At 45.7% G+C, this 17,664-nt stretch overlaps 1 long non-coding RNA gene across 2 annotated transcripts; it reads left to right on the top strand.

Annotated features, from left to right (window-relative positions):
• Window positions 1–379: 379 nt before the first annotated feature.
• Window positions 380–2,853, top strand: LOC121990362. 2 transcript variants are annotated; one of them, XR_006114571.1, is made up of 4 exons: window positions 380–832; window positions 955–1,077; window positions 1,181–1,308; window positions 2,581–2,853. It is a non-coding gene; the product is annotated as an uncharacterized LOC121990362 (long non-coding RNA). The 2 variants fall into 2 exon arrangements; XR_006114570.1 differs by lacking the exon at window positions 2,581–2,853 and adding an exon at window positions 1,538–1,714.
• The last annotated feature ends 14,811 nt before the right edge of the window (window positions 2,854–17,664 follow it).

Raw genomic sequence — 17,664 nt, 5'->3', positions numbered from 1 at the left:
GTTAATTAAAACTCTCCTTGTTTTGGAGATTAAAGTAGTCGACCATGATGTTTAAGAAAATAAAACTTGTTTTTTAAATTAATTAATTTTTCTTTTCATGGAAAAAGAATTAAGTTTTTATTTAAATTTCCTTATTTGCTAAGGCCAAGGATTATAAAAGAGGGGGTAGAGTTGCCTTCATGGCTAGTGATGTCTGGAAAAGGGCGAATAATAAGGGAATTTTTCGAAATTTTTAGAAATTTTTCGGGATTTTTTCGAAGCTCGTATGGACGAGCTTACGGGGATAAATATTGGGCCCCCGGGGAAAGCCTGTTTATGCTACCCATTTAAGCGAGGAAAAGTTGATTTTTCTTTATTTATTTTCCTTTTTCATTTTCTTTCCTCCCTTCCCCCGCGTACCCGAGTTCTTTCCCCGACGGCGATTTCCTTTGCTCATCTTCTTCGTGCCCTAACCTCCTCGCGCCGACGCCCTTCCTTCTTCTCCTCTCACGCGGCGATTGCTGCCTCCTTGCGATTTTAAGCCGTCGACTGAGAGAAAGCCCGAGCCTATTTCTTATGCCCTAACCGTCTTCTTTTCTCCTCTTGTGTGCCGACGCCGCCTCCCTTCTTCTTCCCTGCCCAAGCACTGGTGACGCGCGAGCACCGCCGGCTGAGCCCCTTCCTTCGATCGCCGAGCAGAGCCCTTCTCTCTGCTCTAGTGTCGTCCTCCTTCCTTTCGTCTCTGCCCGACGACGCCACACAAGCCCTCACGGTGAATTTGCCCTAGTCGACGCCACTGGATCGATCCAAGGTCCATCGATCGTCGACGTGAAGGTGCCTTAGGGCTTTGAGGGTAAGCGATCGACTCCTAGTCCTTCTTTCCTCTTCTCTGGATTTTTCTCCGTTATGCCCTAGCGCAGTGTCCGATCCTTCTTCGTTGTTCTTGATTCTCCTAATTCTTGGCTGCGGATTTAGGTTATAGATTTGGAGAGGTTGGGATCATTGAGATGTGCTTGGGCTGGCGGGCAGAAACTAGAGGAGTTGTGCTTGATCAGTGGACCTCCTCTTCCTTGCTGCTGACTGAGGTCTCGGTTGGAGGTGAGTTCTGGTTGGAATCATGTATTGCTGGATTAGAATTCTCCATTTCTTGTTGATCTTTGATCTAGAATTGTGTGTGTTGTGGGGTGTTCTTGGAGGACAGCTCCTTGATTAGGGCAGTGCGGTGAAGAGAGGTTCTATTCTGTACTGTGGGGTAATCTTGTTCTAGTAGCAACCCTTCCAATAGCAACATCCACTTAGTTCCAGCATCTCGTTCGGCTGTGAATTGAGGTAAGTGTAGGGATTTGATACGTGTTGTGGATAACAGATTGATTTAGGTATGATTTGATTACATGATCATGTGTAGGTTTGAATTGGAGGTTGTAATTGGTTGTTGAGTGTGAATTAAGTTTATATTTGTGTGTTGATTAGGGTTTTTGCCCTAATTTAGTGTTAGAGATTTTTATTTAGCTACTTATTTGAATTTAGCTAAATAAAATATACACATTGATTGGTACAGGACTCTGATTCGGGACGGTGTCTCGACGTGAGGTCTATTTCGGAGATGATCTCCACTTTTAGAGGCGGGTACCTTGACTTATCTTTGATAATGTCATGTTGATATGTTTAGTAGGTTATAACCTTTAGTAATGATTATGTTAGTCTTTGCTTCGGTTGGTCACTACCCGATACCTGTTACATGCTTGTTTTGTTTACCTATTATGCACTTCATGTTAGTACTGACCTGATTATACATGCTTATAGGGGTAGTGGCACAACCATGTGGTTATTATGTTCAGGATCTAGGTTTTTATACCTTATCTGGTCTGTGTACCTTTGATTTGGTTCATTGTGCTATGGTACACATTTTATATATATATGGATATTGTTATACTGTTCAGGATTATGTCATGCTTAGTGTCATGCTGCGCGATAGTCTACTCCATTATTGTTTAGCATACATCACGATTTCATCTCCGGTTCACTGGTTCGCCACGGGTAGCGTGACACGGTAGACGCCGCTTTGTCGGTGCCCATCGTTGGTCCGCCATGGGTAGTGTGCAGCGTGGTAGCACGTCAGGATCCCTCCCGTCATTGTGTACCGGAGACGAGAACATTAAGCTCCCCACTTATGATTTGGGGTGGGAGGATAGGTGTACTCCCAACATCCCGTCCACTCGGTCACTCATCAAGAGTAGTGATGGCAGAGTGCAATAACCTTACCCACTCGGTCTCACCATCGTGTGAGATGGTTGACTAGCGTCGGGTGACCGGACCCATCATTAGCATCATACACATTTATGGATTTATCGATTGTGTTTGTTGCATTTATATCTTGTATTTGGATGGATGTATGTTTATGTATACAAGATTTATGATACTCTCATTCGACGACTGATTATTCGATAGGAGGCCCGTGAGTAGTCTCTTCACCTTTTCACGGTATTTCCGCTTTTCAGAGACTATACTCCATAGTTATTACTATTTGTTATAGTTTACTATACATGTCAACTAGGTATCTATTGAGTTGTTGAACTCACCCCCCGTGGACACTATTTTCAGGTACCAGGTTGTTTACGGAGTCGCTTGGAGCATCCTGTCTGCCGGTTCCCACGTCACATCTGAAGACTTACTGGTTTCATTTATGTTTTTATTTATTTTGTGTATTAAGTGTACTTAGCATTGTATATTCTGGTTTTGGCGCTGGAGTGTTGTTATGGAGTGTTTTGTGTTGCTTGATGGTTGTGTAAGCCTAACCGGCTAGCAGTCTTGTATTTTTTGTTTGTATTTGGTTTTCTATCATTTTCCATTGTGTTTTGGTTTTAGTACAGTCGAGTGGGCTGCTACATATATAATTGTGTGGTTGTTTAGTTATTTTATTGTTATTATTCCAGCCGTGTTGGCCGAGGTATATGTGGCCCTAAGGGCATTGTAGATATATTTCATATTGTCACCCATACAGGGGAGATGCTGCCGAAATTTCTTCTGGCAGGGACTCTTCTGGGGCGTGACAATTTAGTGGTATCAGAGCAAGTTTATGATACTTGCTATGTGTTCTGGATTTTCAAGATTTATCTGATACCAATTTTGTCACGCCCCAGAGGAGTCCCTGTCCGAGAAAATTTCGGCAGCATCTCCCCTGTACGGTGGACAATCTGAAACTTTTCTATAAGCACTAAATACCTCAGCCACGCCCCAGAGGAGTCCCTGTCCGAAGAAATTTCGGCAGCACCTCCCCTGTACGGGTGACAATCTGAAGCATTTCTACAGGCATAATATACATCAGTCACAGGCGGCTGGAATATACACACAACCACGCAGTTAAATATATATAATCAGCCTACACGGCTGAAACGAAACCAATACAGCGGATAAACATAAAATACAAGCCCATACAAAACCAAATAAAATACTGCTAGCCGGCTAGGCTTACACCACACAACCAAAACAACACTCCGAACACAAAACCGGAACACAAAGCTAAGTACACAAATACATATACCAAAAATAACAATAAACAAAGGCAGAGACAGGGCTTCTGATGTGACGTGGGGACCGATAGCCAGGATACTCCAAGCGTCTCCATAAATAACCTAGTACCTGAAAAGATAGTGTCCACGGGGGTGAGTTCAACAACTCAGCAGATACCTAGTTGACATGTATAGTAAACTATAACAAATAGTAATAACTATGGAGTACAGTCTTCTGAACAAAAGAAGGTAATGCATAATAGAAAAGGATGAAGAATAATCAGATCACCGTGGCCACCTATCGAATAATCAGTCGCCGATCGGAAGTGTCATAAATCCTGTATGCAGTCAACATACGCATCCATCCAAATGCAGATATAAGTGCAAAGAACACAAGCGAATGCATAAATGCGATGATGCCGATGCGTCCGGTCACCCCTAACGCTTAGTCACCATCTCACACACAATAGTGAGGCGAGTGGGTAGGGCTGTGACACCGTGCACTCTACCATCACTACACATGAGTGAGTGAGTGAGCGGATCTTTGTCGGAGTACTCCGCCCTTCACCCAAATCATAAACGGGAGCTCAATGCTCATCTCCTGCAGACACGATGAGGAGGTATCTCTCGCCACCTACACCGAGTCACCCGACCAACGGAGCCAAACAGCAGTCTGCCGGCTACTACGCTGCTACACTAAATGCCAGCGGAGCCAAACAGAGCAGAACTGTCTGCCGGCTACCACGCTGAGTCCTCAGACCAACGGAGCCAAACAGCAGAACCGCCACACACCTGCCTGATATACCACTAATCCATGAGTGGTGGTGTGTGCAGTACATGTAACTGGCGATGTGCTCAACCATAGTGGAGCCGACAATCGCGCAGCATGCAATCATGATGCATGACACTAAGCATAGCAATAAACTGATCAGCATAACCATATCCATATATATAACATGAGTATCGTAGTATCGATGGTCAAATACGAAGAACTAAAGTACACAGGTCAGATAGGATATCAAAAACCTAAGTCCTGAACATAACAAGCATGGTATGTCACTACCTCACTGAACATATATATAATCATATGGATACTAGCATAAAATGCATAACAGGTGAGCAAACAAGCATGTAATGAGTATCCGGTAGTGACGTACCGAAACAAGGACGAACATAATTATTATTAAAGGCAGTAACCTACTAGACATATCAACAGGACATATCAAAAAGATAAGTCAAGGTACCCGCCTCCGATAAGAGGATCGTATCCGGTCCAATCCGATGTCAAGATGCTCGTCTCGCATCAAAGTCCTGTGTCACCAATATATATACATTTTTATTTAGCTACAACTCAAACGAATAGCTAAATAAAAATCCTTAAGAACAATTTAGGGAAAAACCCTAATCGATATAAACATTAACCCTAATTAAATCATCCATGAATCCTTTAATCTTTCCAAGACACTCCACATTTTATAGTCAATTCAATGATTATATCGTTCATAAACTCTTCTATTAATCACAATGTCAATTTAATTAACAATTCATCATAACAAATCATGATACTAATCCCGTAATCCTATAATTGATCATGTGACCTTCTACATCAATCAACACCAAATGATCATAATGAATCCACTCCAAAACTTACCCAAACTCAAGTAGGTGGCTGGTAACTCACAATTAAAAGAATCCATGACAAGAAATAGGTTGCTCAAATCTGTGGATCGTCCGCAACAAAGATGGTCGGAGCTACAAAAGGGTCAACCAAGACAATTAACACAATCTTCTATTCAGCAATCAGAATCTAGATCTCTACAACCCAAATCAAAATGTCTTACCACCATCTCCTATCGGCAGATACCAATCTGACAGAACCCAACCGAATGTGACTGTCGAGACAAGTGAAGAAGGAACCAATGGTAGCTAGCGCAGTGGAAACCGCTCGGGTGAAGAAGGCAATGCGATCCAGGGATGGGTAGTGAATTCAAGCTAGAGCACAGAGATGGTGTAGCATCAGCCCAATCAAGCAACGACACTAAGCATGAATCCAAGGAAGAGGAGGTGCTAGGGCTGAGGAAGACGGCTGGCGCTAGGACTGAGACGCGGTCTGGCGCAACCGATGTAGGGTGAGGGCTCGACGCTGGCAACGGGTGCTCGGAATGCATCTACGCCGGTGATCTACGTTGAGATCCTTTGATGGTGCGGCCACAACTCACGAAGAGGGAGAGGCTCGGCAGTGGCACAACTGTGGTGCTAAGGCACAGGGGAAGGTCGGCCACTGGGATCTCCCCGGCGAGTGGTGACAGCGTCCGCAAGGCACAGTGTTGGCGGTCAGTGGCTCGACTGGGCAGCGAAGCAAAGATTAGGGCACCGAGAGGGAAGAGGGAGAGGAAAGGCGAAGCTTAGCCGCAGGCTCTCTGGTCCCTGGCGTCGGCGTCGGCAGAGGAGAGGGAGGAACCGGCGGTTTGCGACGCCGGTTAGGGCACGCGTGAGGGAATAAGAAGAAAGCTCGGCACGCGCAGGTTTGTGGGGGAAAGGGAAACGGCGTGTAGGGAGAAAGAAAAAAAAATAGAAAAATGAATAAATAAATTCAACTTTTCCTCACTTAAATGGGGTAGCCTAAACAGGCTTTTTCCGGACCCCATTTTCATCCCCGTTATCTCGTCCGTACAAGCTCCGAAAAATTCCCGAAAAATTTCCAAAAATTCCGAAAAATTCCCTTATTAATTTTCGCCTATTTTCAGTATTTTACATTCTCCCCCACTAATAAAAATTTGGTCCCCAAATTTTGTTATCTACCATCAGCAAGTACTAACAACAGATAGAGAGTATTAAATGTTGAACGGTAAATTAATCCATATACCTCAAGGGAAAAGATGGGGATATCGAGCTCAGATCGTATCTTCGAGCTCCCAAGAAGCCTTCTCGTCCGTATAGTACTACCATCCGACTTTAACAAGCTGGATAGTCTTGTTCCACAACTGACTCTCCTTCCGGTCTAAAATCTGTACCGAAATCTCCTCATAAGTGACGTCAGGCTGTACTGAAACTGAGATATCTGTCAGCACATGTGTCGGGTCGGGTATGTATCTCCTCAGTATAGATACGTGGAATACATCGTGCACTCCTGCCAAGGACGGTGGTAGCGTCAGACGATAAGCTACGACTCCAATCCTCTCCAAGATCTAGAAAGGTCCAATGTATCGTGGAGCTAGCTTACCTCTGAAGCCAAATCTCTTCACCCCTTTCGTGGGTGAAACTCACAGAAATACATGGTCGCAAATAGAGAACTCTAAGAGTCTCCGACTCCGGTCAGCATAACTCTTATGGCAGTCTTGTGCCTCTGACACTCTCCGTCTAATAGCACGGACCAACTCTGCCTCACGCTGAGCTCTATGAAGTCCCAATAACTGGGCCTCCCCAACCTCATCCCAGAGGGTGGGTGTCCGATAAGGCCTACCATACAACGCTTCAAACGGTGCCATCTGGATAGCCAAATGCAAACCGTTGTTGTTGGCGAACTCTCTACCAATGGCAAATGGTCCTCCCAACTGCCTCCAAAATTCAATACCCAAGACCTCAGCAAGTCCTCTAGAGTTTGTATGGTCCGCTTTGACTGTCCATCTGTCTGAGGATGGAAAGCTGTACTGAAACAGAGCTGCATGCCCAAAGCCTGCTGCAGACTCTGTCAAAAACGAGACGTGAATCGGGGGTCTCTATCCGAAATAATAGTCAATGGGACACCACGTGATCTGATGATCTCCCGGCAAAACAGATCTACCAATCGCTTCAGGAAATCAGTCTTCCGAATTGCTAACGAGTGCGCGGATCAGGTTAATTGATCAACGATTACCCAAATCGCGTCATGGCCTCGTTGTGTCCTCAGCAAACTCACCACAAAGTCCATAGTAATGTGTTCTCATTTCCACTCAGGAATAGGAATCTGTTGAAGTAATCTAGCAGGTCTCGAGTGCTCAGCCTTCACTTGCTGACAGACAAGACATCTAGCTGCAAAATCCGCAATGTCTTCCTTCATGTCGTTCCACCAATAGAAACACCTCAAATCTTGGTACATACGGGTACCGCCTGGGTGAACAGTAATTCATGAGCGATGAGCCTCCGGAAGTAACTCCTATAAGCCCGGATGAGACTGAAGTATGCATAATCTGCCTCGGAAGTGTATAACACCCTCCTCGTCTCGTGTGAACTCGGTCTGTTGCCCGGAAGCTATCTGGCTGCAAATAAACTGCAAATATTGATCAACAGCCTAGGGCTCTTGGATCCTCGTCCTGATTGACGACTGAGCAACCATGGTAACCAGAGTACCCTGCTCTATCCGTCCTTATCCCTCAAGGCCCAACTCGGAGAAACCTTGAATCAAGTCTGTGACCACAACTCGGTGGCAAGCTAAAGTCCCTCTGAACTTCCTGCTAAGTGCATCGGCAACCACATTAGCTCTCCCTGGGTGATAGCTAATGGTACAATCAAAATCCTTCAGGAATTTCATCCATCTCCTCTGTCGGAGATTACATTCCTTCTAAGTAAAACAGATATTTGAGACTCTTATGGTCAGTGAGAATCTCAAATGTAACGCCATATAAATAATGACGTCAAATTTTCATGGCAAAAATAATGGCGACTAGCTCCAGATCATGTACAGGGTAGTTCTTCTCATACTCCTTCAACCGACGAGAAGCATAGGAGACTACTCTATCGTGCTGCATCAGAACAGCGCTCAAACCCTGAATAGATGCGTTGGTCAGGGGAGAGGGAGGATAAATGCGCTGTACAATTTAGTGGGTTTAACAGCGCTCAAACCCTAAAGATTTTCGATTAGGTTATGTTTCAGATTTCTGTTTCGGATTTATTTGGATTTCCGACGATATTCTCGTTCGGAATTTTGAGGTCAAAAGTTGGGGACTGGACAACGACAGAACATCTCCAGACAGCAAATAGGTATGATGTTTATTTTATGATTGTTATACCTGTAGTAATATCTGTAATTTAATTTAACAGATATGAGGCGATCTACTCGTGTTGCTGCGAGACGTGGTACTGGACGACCACGTGCGAGGACCACGGGATCTCTGGATATGCCAGAGATGCCCACTGTTTGTGAGCCTGTCAGACAGGGACAGACTCAGCATGCTGCGGGCACGTTGGACTTTCAGACGCCGATGGCTCCTATAGAGGTACCTACCTCGGTTGTGCCGAGCGTACCTATCCCTACAGTAGTTCCGGTACCATCAGGGGTACCATTGGCGTACCCGACATCTGCTCCAGCGTAGCCTACAGCGTATTCAGTACCACCGCCACTTAGATCTACAGTGTACCCGACACCAGTGGCACCTGTGCCCCCAATGCCTACAGTAGCAGCAGCTGCACCATATTCGGTACCATTACCTACAGTACCTTCACCCATAGCACCCATCGCTTTATGCTTCAAGATATACAAGAAGACCGGAGTTCCTCCTCCCGGTTTATTCTGTACCACCGTAGTATCACCCAGTGTTCGCCAGCCTGCACCGTCCCGACACCATCGATATTATCGCACGAGCTAGAATTCCATCCGAGTCGATGAAGACTCGTTTCACTCTTTTCCGCGGAGATCTCGATCCGAGCATGGCTCGTCATGGATAGAGACTATGGAGAGACTTTCTTCTATATGGCTTGCTCGAGTGGGAGAAAGCGAGTTGGCCTACCATTTACTGGATGAAGCTAATGCCTCGTGGATTACTCGGCTATTATTGGTGAGCGCAACGTCACGTGGACAAGGTTCGAGAGGCTTTTGAGAGCCGCTTCTTTCCATTGTCTTATCGGATGGCTCGCCGACAGATTTTATGAGTCGAGGCGGAACAACCGCTCATGACCGAGTATAATCTGAATTCCACCGGTTAGCTAAGTTTTGTCCGAGTTAGTCATGAGGACGTAACTCGCGTAACGATGCGATTTATTCGAGGACCGGATGGTTATCGCATGTACGGCCGCTTTAGGGATCACATCTTACTCCGATGCTGGATTGAGCTTTGATGATAGAGTTAGCTCGGCAGACAAAGATATCCGGATAGGAAAAGAAAGCATACTGGTCGAGACATCAAGGCGATCCAGCATACAAAGCATGTGACAAGATCGTAGTAGTCGCAGACTGGCCAGTCGTAGTTCTTCTAGGGTATCGAGGCCCGGTCGTGGCGGTCTTCTTCGGACGCGTTCCTTTTCTCAGAACCGACAACCATCTTCCGATACTCACTGCTTTGGATGTGGATCCGAGATCACCTTACACCACTTTGAACATTGCTTTTATTGCAAAGGCACCAGAGCCGAGATTGTCAAGGCTCGACACGACTCCTGAGGGTCAGTCGAGGGACAGTCTAGTCAGTCAGGGGCATATCGAGGAGGGCAGAAAGCCCATTCCTCACAGCGTCAGCAGGGAGCAGCTCCCTCAGCAGCAGCATTTGGCATGCTTGGACAGGAGTACTCCAGTGATTCTGTAGCACCCCAGAGTTCTATTCCAAGACCTTATTATCCGACGCAGGGGCAGTATCAGATGTAGCCTCAGCCTTTAGGCCAGTACCAGACTCAGTCCCAGCCAGCTGCACAGTATCAGTCACCATCCTCTCAGTCTTCTCTGGCACATTGTCCAGCAGCGCCTCAGTGGCAGCGTTACCTCCTCCTCCTCCGCCAGAGACTGGTCGTGTTCATGCGATTACCAGAGAGGATGCTCAGCGGGCCGACGGATCCATTTTCCGCGGTACAATTTCCATTTATACATTTTCTGCTGATATTTTGATTGATACTGGTAGTTCGCACTCTTTTATATCCCGTACCTTTATGCGGGAGATTGGTAGATTACCTACTGTTAGATTGCAGCGATTGACTGTCTCCCTACCGTCCGGTGATACTTTAGATGTCACCTAAGAGGTCAGAGGTTGACCGTTAGACTTTGGCAACATGACACTTACGGTAGATCTTCTAGTATTGGAGATGATCGAGTTTGATATCATTCTTGGCATGGATTGGCTGTCAGTATATCATGCTACCGTTGATTGCCAGACGAGGGTGGTCACCTTCCGGCCTCCAAACCAACCCTCGTGGAGTTTCACTGGCATTAGAGACGATGGCATCTAGATTATTTCAGCGATTCAGGCGCAGAAGCTGCTGTCTCATGGCTATCATGGTTTTCTATTATCTCTGATTAGTACTGAGGACAGCAGTAGTTCGCAGCTCTCCGATGTTCCTGTAGTCTGGGAGTACCCAGATGTATTTCTAGAGGAGCTACCAGGTTTGCCTCCCAGAAGACCAGTGGAGTTTGCTATTGAGCTGATTCCGGGAACCGCGCCGACATCGAAAGCTCCGTATCGTATGACACCAAAAGAGTTGAACGAGCTGAAGGTCAACTCCAGGAGCTTTTAGACAGGGGATTTATACGCCTTAGTGTTTCACCATGGGGTTCTCCGGTATTATTTGTTAAGAAAAAGGACGGCACCATGAGGTTATGTATTGACTACAGGCAGCTGAATTCAGTGACCGTCAGAAATAAATATCCATTACCACAGATTGAGGATTTTTTTGATCAGCTCAGAGGTACTTCAGTGTATTCTAAGATTGATCTGCGATCCGAATATCATCAGCTGAGAGTCAGAGACTCAGATATCGTTGAGCATATCGTATATGCGATCATTATGAGTTTTGATAATGCCATTTGGCTTACCAATGCCCAGGTGTTTATGGACTTGATGAACCGCATCTTTCCGAGTATCCGGATCGCTTGTTATTATTTTCATTGATGACATATTGGTCTATTCGCATTCCGAGGAGGAGCACGCACAACATCTTCGCATTATGGAGATTCTTCGACGGCATCACCGACGGTTCGACAAGTGTGCATTGGTTATCCTCCGGTTTTCCGACACGTGGTTTCTAGCGAGGTATTTCATTGATCCTCGAAGATCGAGGTCGTCACCACGGTTGGGAGCACCAAGTCGGTGAGAGATCCGTAGTTTTGGGACTAGCAGGATATTACCGACGCTTTATCGAGGGTTTTTCGTATTGCTATGCCAGTTGACACGCCTTACCGTGAAAGGCGTGAAGTTCATGGTCCGAGGATGCGAGATCGCCTCAGAGAGCGGAGATTAGTGTCGGCTCAGCTTTGGTCTTACCCGAGAGGATAGATTTGTACTCTATACCGACGCTTCTCTACAGGGTTTGGGCGCTGTTCTGATGCAGCACGGCAGAGTAGTCTCTTATGCTTCTCGTCAGCTGAAGGAGCATGAGCAGAACTACCCAGTTCATGACTTGGAGTTAGCTGCCATCATTTATGCATTGAAGATTTGGCGTCATCACCTGTATGGCATTACATTTGAGATTCTCACTGACCATAAGAGTCTCAAATACATTTTCACTCAGAAGGAGCTTAATCTCCGACAGAGGAGATGGATGGAGTTCCTGAAGGATTACGATTGTACCATTAGCTACCACCCAGGGAAAGCTAATGTGGTTGTGACAGCCAGAGGCTGAATATCTATATAAACTGCGTGGTGTTTATTTTTATTTATTGTTATTATTCCAGCCGCCAGTGGCTGAGGTATATGTGTCAGGGACTCCCCCGGGCGTGACAATTTATTGGTATCAGAGCACAGGTTTCTGATGCTTGGTTTTCGTATTGATGGTTTTGCGAGTCAAGTTTTTGTGTGATGAATAATCAAAATAATCTGATACCAATTTATTAGATATCAGAATCAGATTGGTGATACTTGTCTGTGATTCATATTACGGATTATCAAGATTAATCTGAAACAATAGTACTCCACCCTACTCAACTACACTCGTAAAGCTCAAATCCAACGAACTCACCTCGTCTGCCGTCCAGGCAGGCATGTAGTAGAATAAATCCAAATCCAAATCCATCGACATAATAAAATCCATACAATGTCCATAAGTAAAATAATCCAAAACATAACAAGTTCAAAACAGTCTAGAACAGAAAAGAAACCAAAAGAAAACCAATCATATCCTCGAGGTCTGCAGGGACCAGCAACTGGAAATCTCTCCTAACAGCATCAACCTGAAAATATCAACAATGAAGGCGGGGTGAGTCCAACACTCAGCAGGTACAATTGATATACAAAGTAGGAAAATAACACCTAGCACTAATCATGTGTACAGTCTCCTGATAAGAAAGATAAAATGAATCTGAAGTAAACAGGAGAGACTGTACTAACCAGGACCTGAGTATAAGGTCAAACAGTCCGAGGGATAGGGAAATCCTGTATGCATGTCAAACATAGGTATCCAAACAATATGTAGCATATAAATGCAGCAAACACAAGCAATAAATGCATCATGCATATGATGCCAATGATGCGTCCTGGTCACCCCTGACGCCAGTCGATCATCTCACAGAATAGTGAGGCCGAGTGGGTAGGGTTGTGACAACCGTGCACTCTGTCGTCACTACTCCTGATGAGTGACCGAGTGGACGGATGTTGTCGAGTACACCTATCCTCCTACCCCAAATCATAAATGGGAAGCTCAATGCTCTCAACTCCCGGTACGATGACGGGAGGAATCCCTGACGGATAACACGTTGTGTCACACTACCCATGAGCGGACCAACAGAGCCTAACTGCAACACACACTGCCTGAATCGACCACTAACCCATGAGTGGTGTGTGTGCAGAATACATGGCGATGTGCTCAACAATAATGGAGCGGACTATCGACAAAGATGCAATCATGCAAATGGTGCATGACAATAACCATAAAAACATCCTGACCTAATCCATATATATAGAAAAGTGCACCCTAGGTCAACGAATCATATCGAATCAAAGGTACACAGAAGGTATAAAAACCTAGGTCCTGAACAAGGTGAAGCATGGTATATCACTATCCCTATAAGCATGTATAAACAAATAAAGTATACATGGGATGCAAATCAAGCAATCAATCAATCATGTATCAGATATTGGGTAGTGACTAACCGAAACAAATAAAGGACATAATTAATGCAACTTGTTAAATTCACTACTATGTAAATCAAATGACATAAGTCAAAAGTACCCGCCTCCGATAAGAAAAGTCCAAATCTGACTCCGAGATACCCGTCTCGCGTCAAAGTCCTGTGTCACCAATAAATATACATTTTTATTTAGCTAGAATACAAACAAACAGCTAAATAAATTCTAAATAAAAATTTAGGGATAAACCCTAAACCATTTCCCTCAACCTTTCTAACGGTTAATTAGGGTTAATTACCTTAACCCCAAACAACCCTTTTGATAAAAATCCAAAACCTAAATCCATATAACCTAATTATTCTACACAACCTAATGATGAATAAATTATCAATAGGTATCAAGATCATACCTAAACATGGATTAATCCAATATATTCCGAATCCAATACATGAATCTAACTCATCAACATGTAACAATTACTCTACCTCTTACCTTGATTCAAACCTCTGCTCTTGATCCAACCCACTGGTGATGCTGGTTTGAGTGCTGCCAGTAAGAAGATCACAGATCAAACATAATTTGTTAACATCCTACTACTAAAACAACCTACAAATCAAACCAACAGAACAGGAAACTGATCCGAGATCAATCAAGATCCTCAAATCCCTAACCTTCTCATCACTGCCTTACCTTAACCGTGACCTAATTCCACCACAATGAAGGATTGCTCAAGAACAGAGGAGAGGCGGCACAGTGAGGAGCGGCACTGCTCCGGGCGACGCCGGCTACTAGCAAGGGTACGGTGATGATCGGCACAAGAGGAAAAATTGGCAGCCAACAGTAGGGCAGAGGGACGACGTTGCTGGAGATCGGGGCAGAGACTTGAGCCGAGTCCTCGGCGGCGTCGCTGTGGTGGCGGAAGAGGATGCTAGGGCGCAGCCTCGGCAGGAGGAAGCTCGGCTAGGGCACGGGGTGGCCGGCGGTGGCGCCGGCTCTGTGCAGTAGCGCTTGGCGTCACGGCGGCAGTGAGGAGGGGCGTCGGCGATTAGGGCAAGGAGTCGGCGACAGGGAAGAAGGGGCGCGCGAACGGTTTCGGGGAGAAGAAACAGATTCGGGAAGAAGAAATAGAGGAAACGGCGAAAATAAAAATAAAGAAAAGGCAAAATAAATAAAGAAAAGAAATTAAGAAATTCAACTTTTCCTCACTTAAATGGGGTAGCCTAAACAGGCTTTTCCGGACCCCGTTTTTATCCCCGTCAACTCGTCCATACGAGCTCCGAAAAATTTCCAAAAAATGTCCAAAAATTCCGAAAAATTCCCTTATTAATATTCGCCTATTTCTGGTATTTTACATTCTCCCCCACTTATAAAAATTTGGTCCCCAAATTTCGTTATCTACCATCAGCAAGTACTATCAACAGATATAGAGTATAAATGCTGAACGCTAAATAAATCACATACCTCAAGTGAAAAGATGGGGATATCGAGCTAGGATAGTATCCTCGAGCTCCCAAGTAGCCTCCTCGTCCGAATGATGCTGCCATCCGACTTTAACCAGCCGGATAGTCTTGTTCCGCAACTGACGCTCTTTCCGGTCGAGAATCCGTACCGGAACCTCCTCATATGAAATGTCAGGCTGAACTGGAACTGGAATATCTGCCAGCACATGCGTCGGGTCGGGCACGTATCTCCTCAGCATCGATACGTGGAATACATCGTGAACGCCTGACAGGGACGGTGGTAGTGCCAGTCGGTAAGCTACTGCTCCGATCCTCTCCAAGATCTCGAAAGGGTCAATGTACCGAGGAGCTAGCTTACCTCTAAGGCCAAATCTCTTCACCCCTTTTGTGGGTGAAATTCGTAGAAATACATGGTCGCCAACAGAGAACTCTAGTGGTCTGCGTCTCCGATCAGCATAACTCTTCTAGCGGTCCTGCGCCTCTGACATCCTCCGTCTGATAGTACGGACCAACTCTGCATCCTGCTGAACTCTATGAGGTCCCAACAACTGGGCCTCTCCAACCTCATCCTAGAAGACGGGTGTCCGACAAGGTCTACCATACAACGCCTCAAACGGTGCCATCTGGATAGCCGAATGAAAGCTGTTGTTGTAGGCAAACTCTACCAGCGGCAAATGATCCTCCCAACTACCTCCGAAATCCATAACACATGACCTCAGCAGGTCCTCTAAAGTCTGAATAGTCCGCTCTGACTGTCCATCTGTCTGTGGATGGAAGGCTGTACTGAAACGGAGTTATGTGCCCAAGGCCTGCTGTAGACTCTGCCAGAAACGAGATGTGAACCGTGGATCTCTATCCGAAATGATACTCAACGGAACACCATGTAGTCTGATGATCTCTCGGCAATACAGATATGCCAATCGATCCAAGGGATCAGTCCTCCGGATCGCTAAGAAGTATACGGATTTGGTTAATCGATCAACGATTACCCAAATCGCGTCATGGCCTCGTCGTGTCCTCGGCAAACCCACCACAAAGTCCATAGTGATGTGATCCCACTTCCACTCAGGAATAGGAATCCGCTGAAGTAATCCTGCAGGTCTCTGGTGTTCAGCCTTCACCTGCTGACATACAAGACATCTAGCTACGAAATCCGCGATGTCTTTCTTCATGCCGTTCCACCAGTAGGAACGCCTCAAGTCTCGATACATACGGGTCCCGCCTAGATGGATCGTAAATCGAGAGCGGTGTGCCTCCTGGAGTAGCTCCTGTAAGACCGGATGAGACTGAGGTACGCATAATCTGTCTCGGAAGTATATAATACCCTCCTCGTCTCATGTAAAATTGGTCTGCTGCCCAGAAGCTATCTGACTGCTAATGAACTGCAAATGCTGATCACCAGCCTGGGCCTCTCGGATCCTCGTCCTGATCGATGACTGAGCAACCATGGTAACAAGAATACCCTGCTCTGTCGGTCCCTGCTCCTCAAGATCTAACTCAGAGAAACCCTGAATCAAGTCCGTGACTGAAGCTCGGTTGCAAGCCAAAGTCCCTCTGGACTTCCTGCTGAGTGCATCGGCAACCACATTAGTTTTCCCCGGGTGGTAGCTAATGGTACAATCGTAGTCCTTCAAGAACTCCATCCATCTCCTCTGTCGGAGATTAAGCTCCTTCTGAGTGAAAATATATTTGAGACTCTTATGATCAGTGAGAATCCCAAATGTAATACCGTATAAATGATGGCGCCAAATCTTCAATGCATAAATGATGGCGGCTAACTCCAGGTCATGTACTGGGTAGTTCTTCTCATGCCCCTTCAACTGACGAGAAGCATAAGAGACTACTCTGGCGTGCTACATCAGAACGGCACCCAAACCCTGTAGAGACGCGTCGGTGTAGAGTACAAATCCATCCTCTCCAGAAGGTAAAACCAAAACTGGAGCCGACACTAATCTCCGCTTCAGCTCCTGAAAGCTGGTCTCGCAATCCTCTGTCCACATGAACTTCACGCCTTTCCTGGTAAGACATATCAATGGCATAGCAATACGCGAGAAACCCTCGACAAAACGTCGGTAATATCCAGCCAATCCCAGAAAACTGCGGATCTCCTGAACTGACTTCGGCTGCTCCCAACCGGTGATAGCCTCGATCTTCTGAGGATCAACTGAAATACCTCTACTAGAGACCACGTGTCCCAGAAAACCGACTGAAGATAGCCAGAATGCACACTTGCTGAACTTCGCGTACAGCTGATGTCGTCGAAGAATCTCCATAATTGTACGAAGATGCTGTGCGTGCTCCTCCTCGGAATGCGAATAGACCAATATGTCATCAATGAAAACAATAACAAACTGATCCAGATACTCCAGAAAGATGCGGTTCATCAAGTCCATAAACACCGCTGGAGCATTGGTAAGCCCAAATGGCATTACCAAAAACTCATAATGACCGTATCTGGTACGGAACGCTGTCTTCTGAAGATCTGAGTCTCTGACTCTCAGCTGATGATATCCGGATCGCAGATCAATCTTGGAATACACTGAAGTACCTCTGAGCTGATCAAATAAATCCTCAATCCGTGGTAATGGATATTTATTTCTGACGGTCACTGAATTCAGCTGCCTGTAGTCAATACATAACCTCATGGTGCCGTCCTTTTTCTTGACAAATAGTACCGGAGAACTCCATGGGGAAACACTAGGGTGAATGAATCCCCTGTCTAAAAGCTCCTGGAGTTGAACCTTCAGCTCGTTCAAC

This window comes from Zingiber officinale, chromosome 6B (assembly GCF_018446385.1).
Source record: "Zingiber officinale cultivar Zhangliang chromosome 6B, Zo_v1.1, whole genome shotgun sequence".
In the NCBI taxonomy this organism is placed as follows: domain Eukaryota; kingdom Viridiplantae; phylum Streptophyta; class Magnoliopsida; order Zingiberales; family Zingiberaceae; genus Zingiber; species Zingiber officinale.
This window is presented reverse-complemented; position numbering and strand designations above follow the sequence as displayed.